The sequence below is a fragment of the Leptonychotes weddellii genome, chromosome 3 (genome assembly GCF_054177405.1).
Source record: "Leptonychotes weddellii isolate Sample4059 chromosome 3, ASM5417740v2, whole genome shotgun sequence".
Lineage (NCBI taxonomy): Eukaryota > Metazoa > Chordata > Mammalia > Carnivora > Phocidae > Leptonychotes > Leptonychotes weddellii.
Window position 1 is genome coordinate 31,358,510 of NC_138371.1, and position 8,740 is coordinate 31,367,249.

Sequence of the window (8,740 nt, forward strand, 5' to 3'; positions counted from 1 at the left end):
ATCACTTTTGGCACTTTAACAATTCTTTTTTTTTTTTTAAAAGATTTTATTTATTCATTTGAGAAAGAGATACAGACAGAGAGCGAGAGCATGAGCAGGGGAGAGGCAGAGGGAGAGGGAGAAGCAGGCTCCCCGCTGAGCCAGGAGCCAGATGTGGGGCTCAATCCCAGGACCCTGGGATCATGACCTGAGCCGAAGGCAGACGCTTAACCATCTGAGCCACCCAGGCGCCCCTAACAATGCCTTTTTAATACACATTAGGAATGAAAACAATTATTTTATGGCCAGGTCATGCTACCCAATACAAGCTTAAGTTCTGAATCATTCTATAATTTAAAAAGCAATTCAAAAAAAATTTTTTTTTTTTAAAGATTTATTTATTTATTTGAGAGAGAGAGAATGAGAGAGAGTACATGAGAGGGGGGAGGGTCAGAGGGAGAAGCAGGCTCCTCGCTGAGCAGGGAGCCTGATGCGGGACTCGATCCCGGGACTCCAGGATCATGACCTGAGCTGAAGGCAGTTGCTTAACCAACTGAGCCACCCAGGCGCCCCCAAAAATATTTTTTATTCTCTCCAATCAATATTCAGTAGGAAATATCCCCATTTCCTCAAAGAAAATCAGAATCTTAAGAAATCTATAGAAATTTGGGGCACCTGGGTGGCTCAGTCGGTTGAGCGTCTGCCTTTGGCTCGGGTTGTGGTCCCAGGGTCCTGGGATCAAGCCCCACGTCGGGCTCCCTGCTCAGTGGGGATCCTGCTTCTCCCTCTCCCTCTGCCCCCCAGCTTGTGCTCTCTCTCTATCTCAAATAAAATCTAATAAAAAAATCTATAGAAATTTACTAACAACTATTATAAATAATGGCTTTATGTACACAGCAAAACTTTCTGTATTGACAATTATATTCTAAGGCTCATTTCTGAGAGTTTGAATTATTATGTGTATATTTTTTAAGGAGAATCTGCCAAATCTTTCATTACTAATTTGTGCCTTTTTTTTTTTTTTTTTAAAGATTTAATTATTTATTTTGACAGAGAGCGAGAGAGGGATCACAAGCAGGGGGAGTGGGAGAGGGAGAAGCAGGCTTCCCGCTGAGCAGATAGCCCGATGCAGGGCTCTATCCCAGGACCCTGGGATCATGACCTGAGTAGAAGGCAGACACCCAACGACTGAGCCACCCAGGCACCCCTACTTTGTGCCTCATGAGGGCCTCATCATCTCTGGTATGAGAAAATCCTGGAGATAAAATAGGATTTCACTACTGTATTCTCTTTTATTCCTAAGCGTTCGGATAGAAGTAATCGCTTTCTCCTGAGCAGGATTGAAATCAAATTGGTATCTTAAAAACTCTGGGTAGATATTACTTGCTGAGGTATTTGCCACTGCCATTCTAGACCTATCATACCCTTAGCAAGTATGTGTTTTATGCATAGCATCTAGGTGATTTCACGTTTGACAAAAATTTTCATTCTCCCTAGCTCGGTGGTTCTCAACCCTAGTTGCACGTTAAAATCATCTGGGACATTGCTGATGACCACATTCACAGGCCACATTCACGCTCTCTGGGATTGGGATCTAGCAGTAGTAGTTTTATCACCTCCCCAGTTAATTTTCATGTGCATTCAGCACTGAAAACTCTCTTTAATCCTGTAACAATCATTTGCATTCATAGTTAAGCTTTCTTCTTCCACCCAGAACCACTGACTCAAGAATTTTTTCCCCAGAGAAATATATAAAACAGTAAATGCCAATATAAGAGATTAATCCAGTGTGTGTGTGTATGACTTGTCCATATCAATGCTATACTCCACCTTTTCTATTCCCTTACTCAGTTCACTGAACACTATAGGCATCAATACAACTTCACTAGCCCCAACCTTAAGCCCCCAACACTTTGAGGTCCTTCTACTTCTTGGCCTGCTTGCTTTCTCATGCCCTTCAGTTTCTGTTCCAAAGCTTCATTACTTTAAGTACCACTTTCTCAGGAGCCTCAGCTCTTACTTCATCAAACGCAGGCCATAATGCTAGAAGGTTTTAATTTCCTGTTTTCTCCCACTTCAAAGAACAACTATATCTACAACTATGCGCATCTACTTGCTGCCTGTCTCAGAAGATGAGGTACCTTACTTCATTTCTTACTTTATTCATCATCCTAAGGCAAATTCTTTTTTTTTTCCCTTTGGATTTAATCTCTACACTGATGACCCCTGGATCTCTATCGATCTCTTGAATGAATTGCAAACTCTTATATCCACTGTTTGCAGGATAATTTGATGTCTCTCTTTCAAAGAGATTTCAAAGTCAAGATGCCTCAAGCTAAACTCTTTCCCTCTATCTGTAATCTTTCACAGCACACTGGGGAGCTGATACCCAGACAACCTTGCCAGAAACCTGGGACTTATATTTTCCTTCTTCCTTACCTCTATATCCAGTTACCAAATCCTGCTGACTTTGCCTTTTTTTTTTTTTCCAAATTCATCCTTTCCTTTCCAGTTTTATTACTACAGTTCAAACTCCTGTCTTCATCTTCATATCCATACTGCTTTGATAGCTTCCTAACTAGACCCCTGCCCCTCTCAAATTTACCGTCATTGGTGATTAATATAAAACACCCATCAGTCCCTGGTTACAATTCAATGGTTCCATCACAGAGGATAAATTCTGTTCTTTAGCCTCAGACTTCTCCCATTCCATCTCCTATCATTTTTAACTTTTACTTAAGGTTTAAATGAACACCAAACTGCTTTGTACTATCACACCGTTTGTAATACCATACTCTCTTCCTGAAATCCCTTTTCCACCCCTATTCTCTATCATCTGTAATTGGATAAGCTTTTCCTCTGCTGCCCTTCCTCTGCTTAGCTAAGCTGAACTAAGTGGTCATTGTCCTAGTAGATCTCTGCAAATTCTATCCTTGCACTTAAACCTTATTGTAATGAAATTACCTGATTCTTTCTACCCAACAAGAATCTAAGTTCCTGGGGCGCCTGGGTGGCTCAGTCGTTAAGCGTCTGCCTTTGGCTCAGGTCATGATCCCAGGATCCTGGGATCGAGCCCCACATCGGGCTCCCTGCTCCGCGGGAGGCCTGCTCCTCCCTCTCCCACTCCCCCTGCTTGTGTTCCTGCACTTGCTGTCTCTGTGTGTCAAATAAATAAATAAAATCTTAAAAAAAAAAGATAAGTCCCTTAACGGTAAGGGACATATCTGGGCACTATGTTCCTGATACAGGTAAGTGCTCAAAGTTAACTGAATAAATTAAACTATCCAAAGAAAAAGACTGAGGGGCGCCTGGGTGGCTCGGTCGCTTAAGCGTCTGTCTTTCAGCTCAGGTCATGATCTTGGAGTCCTGGGATAGAGCCCTGCTCTGTGGGGAGACTGCTTCTCCCTCTCCCTCTGCCTGATGCTCCCCCTGCTTGTTCTCTCTCTCTCTCTTTCTCTGTCAAATAAATAAATCTTCAAAAAAAGAAGAAAGAAAAAGACTAAGAGAAATGGGACCCCCCAGCTCCTTCCCTCTATTTTCCACAAATATACCATAAAAACAATCAAAACCCACCACTCAAACCAAGGCCTCTGAGTCTATGGACTTTTGTGTAGATCTGAAGAGGAGATGGAAGAGTTTACATCATAGAAACATAATATATTAAATATTCAGTATTCCTAGATCTTCACATTTTTAAGAACTTTTCAAGCACTTCATTGTTAACTGTTGACTATGTTCGTTCCTCTTCTTTTTTCTACTCACCCTTCCCCAGATTCTTTATTTCCAGTGTAGAGAAAATTACCTTTATCCTTTGTTTTCTTAAATTCTGCCAACCAAAATGGAATATTGAGGTATCCAGGCTATCATCATTTCTCTTTCTCAAGTGGATTTCCTAAACATCTTCCAAAATGGTGATTCCATCTCTTCCTTCCTTATACTCCCACTCTTACCTCCTTTATCCAGAGTGATCTTTTAGTACAACTCTGACTAGTGCACCAAGAGCCAAACTAGCCCTCAAAACAACAGACCCAACTTTGGCACTTGCCTCTTGGCCCTTTATGCACCTGCTATATTGATTTGGGCTTTCTACCTGGAAAATTTTACCCTTCCTCTTTGCCTGGCTTAAATCTACTCAACTCTCAGTTTAATAAAACATCTCTTCCTCCAAGGAAATTGTTCCTGACTTCTGTCCTTTAGTTAGATACTTCTGCCACGTGGTCCAATAAATGCTGAACTTCTCATATGATAGGATTTTTCTCAGTCTTGTCTGTTCAATATCTTCCCCTATACCATCTACTGTGACAGCAGAGATCGTGTTTGTCTCACTCAGTGGTTTATCATCTGGTACGCAGGGGATTCTGTAGTGTTGTTTTGAATAAATGAATCCAAATGAAATAATATTCTGTTAGTGGGTAATACTGTATCCTAGTAGGTTCAATCCTTTTCTTCATTAGCTCTTTGTACTTCTATTCATTCTATCTTAGTTCTCCATCCCCTTAGCAGTCTGATCCCATTTCCATATTCTCTTGTTTCCAGAGATGAATGTCTCCCTTCTCCCTACTCCAAACCTTTGAGATGTATGGAATCCTACCTTTCACCCCAAATAGGTGAAATAAAGTTTAAAAAGCAAAACACAGGGGCGCCTGGGTGGCTCAGTTAGTTAAGCGTCTGCTTCGGCTCAGGTCACGCTCTCGGGGTCCTGGGATCAAGTCCCGCATGGGGCTCCCCGCTTAGCGGGGAGCCTGCTTCTCCCTCTTTCACTCCCCCTGCTTGTGCTCTCTGTCAAACAAATAAAAAAACAAAACACAAACGCAGATTCATTCCCATTATCTTTTTCCTCAAAAGAAGGTGTCTGGAGAAACTAATTAAGACTTTTAAGATTACCTTAACACACACCCGCTACACCTCTGCAAATTTCCCCAGGTGTAACCAACACTTCCTTCGCCCTTCCCCGGAAACGGAAAGAGGACAGGAAAGGCCCAGAACTCAGGGTTTAAGGATTCGTTTTCCTCAGGTTTCTTGATGGGCGGGGCCGACAGCCCGAGACCGACTGGCGGGCAGCGACGTCGCTCTCGGCTGACTCCGCTTTCTATTGGCTTTTCTGGACTCCTCCCCCTGAGCAGGGCGGGAGATTCGGTGTGCCGCAGGCAGGCTTCCCATCCCCCAGCCGGCCTCCGGGCTGCCCTACGGGACTCTGATACCCTGCGACCCTCTCCGGCTGTGCTTAACCGGAATTTGGCCTTTCCTGCTGGGGCCCACGCCGCCTTCCCTGCGGCTCCCAGTCAGCGGGGTGTCGTCCGGCAGGCGCGGGGAGGCCGGAGCGGCGCCTGGCGGCGACCTAGAGGTGCGTGGTGGGACAACGCAGCAGCCCGCTTCCCTCTCTCGCTTAGCGAGGGGTTTGTGAGGTGAGTCCGGTGGCGCCCAGCCCCGCAGCCGAGCTGGGGCCCGCGTCTCGGAGAGGGCTTCTCCTCGGCGCTCCGGGCTGGGTCGCTGCGCCTCCCTCTTTGCCCTCCCCAGGCTGCCCCCGGCCCCCGCGGGCCCGAGGACCCTCGGCTGGCGGAGCGCGGCCAACTGGTAAGCGGCGCGAGGCACCGGCCAAAGTCCATAAATCCTTGTTGGGGTGAGAGGCTGCTTCTGGAAGCACCGTTGGTCGGTCTCTCCAGCACTGATAGGCCTTCTGTGCAAGGGACGCGTTACCAACCTATCAGTTTCTCGGCTTAAAGAGCCTTGTGCTTGTAAAGAGAAAACTGAAAATCTGTAACCAAAGTGTAGAGTGACCTGACAGGAGCGGGCACAGTGAGGGCTGAGGAGGAGGAGATTTCTTCCCAGAACTACCACAGGAGTGAGAACCTTAGATGTCATCCACGTCTGGAAGCCCCAAATGAATCCTGCTCACTGAACAGTCACCCTGGGACAATGCTTGGTTGGAAAACGTGGATGAACCAGGCTCTTCTGGTAGAGCTTTTTAAATTAAAAGGATGTGGATACATTACTTTTCGTCTTCGAACTAAAATCCTAATAAAACCATTATACCTCCCCTAGTTCAGGTGCAATCTGAAGAAAAATAGCCGGGCCCTACACCTTTGTGTATTGGCACTGCACATGTTCATTCATCATTTACTGAGCACCTTTTCTGTTAGACGAGATGTAGAGTCTTCTGATAGAGGAAATGGGTGGCATTGATAAAATTGAGGCTTTGCAACTTCATGAGATCTACGTTAAGTTGAAGCTTAAGCTGATGATAGGAAACATTTAATTAGCATTTTCATATACCAAGCGCATGATCTCATTTAATCATCACAATTCTGTCCGAAGTCACACAGGTATGAGTGTGGAGTTAAGATCAGAACCCATGTTTATCGGATATTAAAATTGGTGTTTAACCTTTTTTTTTTAAAGGATTATGTTTTTTTGGTTTTTTTTTTTTTAAGATTTTATTTTTATTTATTTATTTGACAGAGAGAGACACAGCGAGAGAGGGAGCACAAGCAGGGGGAGTAGGAGAGGGAGAAGCAGGCTTCCCGTGGAGCAGGGAGCCCGATGCGAGGCTCGATCCCAGGACCCTGGGACCATGACCTGAGCTGAAGGCAGAGGCTTAACGACTGAGCCACCCAGGCGCCCCTAAAGGATTATGTTTTTAAAAATTGTAGCAATCCTTTATTTGCTCTCAAAGGAGGGTGTGTTGCTGTTAATACTCTTTTGGTGCTGCTGTATTACCTGCCTTGTTAACTCCTTGAAAGGAGTCCCACTTAAAAATAAGCACCCAGAGACAGTGTCTTGAAGAGTAGATGGTCGCTAAAAATTTGCATTTTATTGTGTGGTTGTTAAGTAGTGGTTTTTTTGTGTGTTTTGTTTTGTTTTCCAGAAATTGTTGGAGAAGGAAGGAAAGGTTTCTTTCAAGGTCTTCGTAGAAGTTTCTAAAGTTTGGTGGTTCTCTACTGTGTAATAAGATGCCTTAATATCTAGAAAAAGAAATTACATATAAATGTATTCAACTACAAACAAGATTAAGTTAGGGTGCCTCTGTCCAGGCAATTCTTCTGTAAAATACCATAAGGAAATTGGACAATATTCAGTTGTCTGGAATTTCTGTTTTTAAATTTTTCTGGAAAATCTTTCCCTGAAGGAACCACTGAACTTTTGCTCATGAGACTCGTGTAACTGAGCTTTACTCCTTTTTCGCTTTGATTGCCAGTTAGCTCAGAGCCAAAATTGTTTGGTTTTTTTTTTTTAAAGATCTTATTTATTTATTTGACAAAGAGAGAGCGAGAGAGGGAACACAAGCAGGGGGATTGGGAGAGGGAGAAGCAAGCTTCCTGCCAAGCAGGGAACCTGATGTGGGGCTCAATCCCAGGACCCTGGGATCATGACCTGAGCCAAAGGCAGACACTTAACGACTGAGCCACCCATGCGCCTCAAGCCCAAATTCTTTGTATGATGTATTTTCTTTCTTTCTTTCTTTTTTTTTTAAGATTTTATTTATTTGCGAGAGCGAGAATGAGAGAGAGAGAACGCATTTGAGAGGGGGAAGGGCCAGAGGGAGAAGCAGACACCCTGCTGAGCAGGGAGCCGGATGTGGGACTCGATCCGGGGACTCCAGGATCATGACCTGAGCTGAAGGCAGTCACTTAACCGACTGAGCCACCCAGGCGCCCCTATTTTCTGCTTTCTTTATATTTTCCTGGATCCAGACTGCCTATTATTATTATAGTTTGTTATTTGTTTTATTGCATTTGCTTATTGTCACAACTTCATATCCTTTGTAGAACATAGCTGTTTATATTTTATTTTTTTAAGATTTTATTTATTTATTTGAGAGAGAATGAGAGGGAGAGAGAGCATGAGAGGGGGAGGGTCAGAGGGAGTCGCGGCAGCCAGATGCGGGACTGATGCCGGACGCGGGACTGATGCCGGACGCGGGACTGATGCCGGACTCGATCTTGGGACTCCAGGATCATGACCGAAGCCGAAGGCAGTTGCTTAACCAACTGAGCCACCCAGGCGCCCCTAGCTGTTTGTATTTTAAAACAGTATAGATTAGGGGCGCCTGGGTGGCTCAGTCATTAAGTGTCTGCCTTCGGCTCAGGTCATGATCCTGGGATCGAGCCCCGTATTGGGCTCCCTGCTCTGCCGGAAGCCTGCTTCTCCCTCTCCCACTCGCCCTGCTTGTGTTTCCTCGCTCGCTGTGTCTCTCTCTGTCAAATAAATAAATAAAATCTTTAAAAAAAATAATAAATAATAAAACAATATAGATTAGACTGAATCTGGCCATGCTCTTAAAAGTATGCTTGATAGAACTAGGCATGTTTAACTTAATGAACTGGAAACATAGAGGAACTGGAAATATAGAAATCTTTGGATGTTTGAACTGCCAGGTGGGAAAATGATTAGATATATTATGAATAGTATCCAGAGGTCAGAACAAGCATTTAGGATAACGGATTTGGGGTGCCTGGGTGGCTAGTAGGTTAAGTGTCCGATTCTTGGTTTTGGCTCAGGTCCTGGTCTCCGGATTGTGGGATCTAGCCCCGTATCCAGTTCTGCACTCATTGGGGAGTCTGCTGGAGATTCTCTCTCTTTCTCCCTCTCCTTCTGCCCCTCCCCTCACTCTTTATCTCTTACTCTCTAAATTAAATAAGTAAATCTTTTTTTTTAAAGAAAAGAAAGGATAGGGGCACCTGGGTTGCTCAGTTGGTTAAGCGACTGCCTTCGGCTCAGGTCATGATCCTGGAATCCCGGGATCGAGTCCCGCATCGGGCTC

General features: G+C 44.5%; 1 protein-coding gene and 1 long non-coding RNA gene across 6 annotated transcripts in view; one reads left to right on the top strand and one right to left on the bottom strand.

The window, feature by feature from the left end:
• LOC145720744 (uncharacterized) overlaps positions 1-8,740 on the bottom strand; it is a 253,598-nt gene that overhangs the window by 159,925 nt on the left and 84,933 nt on the right. The window lies entirely within an intron of this gene.
• ORC2 (origin recognition complex subunit 2) overlaps positions 4,709-8,740 on the top strand; it is a 45,201-nt gene continuing 41,169 nt past the window's right edge. The window contains exon 1 of one of the 5 annotated variants that reach the window (XM_081815351.1): positions 4,709-5,323. The gene's annotated coding sequence lies outside the window, so the exon portion shown is untranslated. Of the gene's footprint in view, positions 5,385-5,434; positions 5,554-6,601; positions 6,922-8,740 lie in introns of those variants that run through there. The other 4 variants (XM_081815350.1, XM_081815355.1, XM_081815352.1 and 1 more) reach the window with 4 other exon arrangements.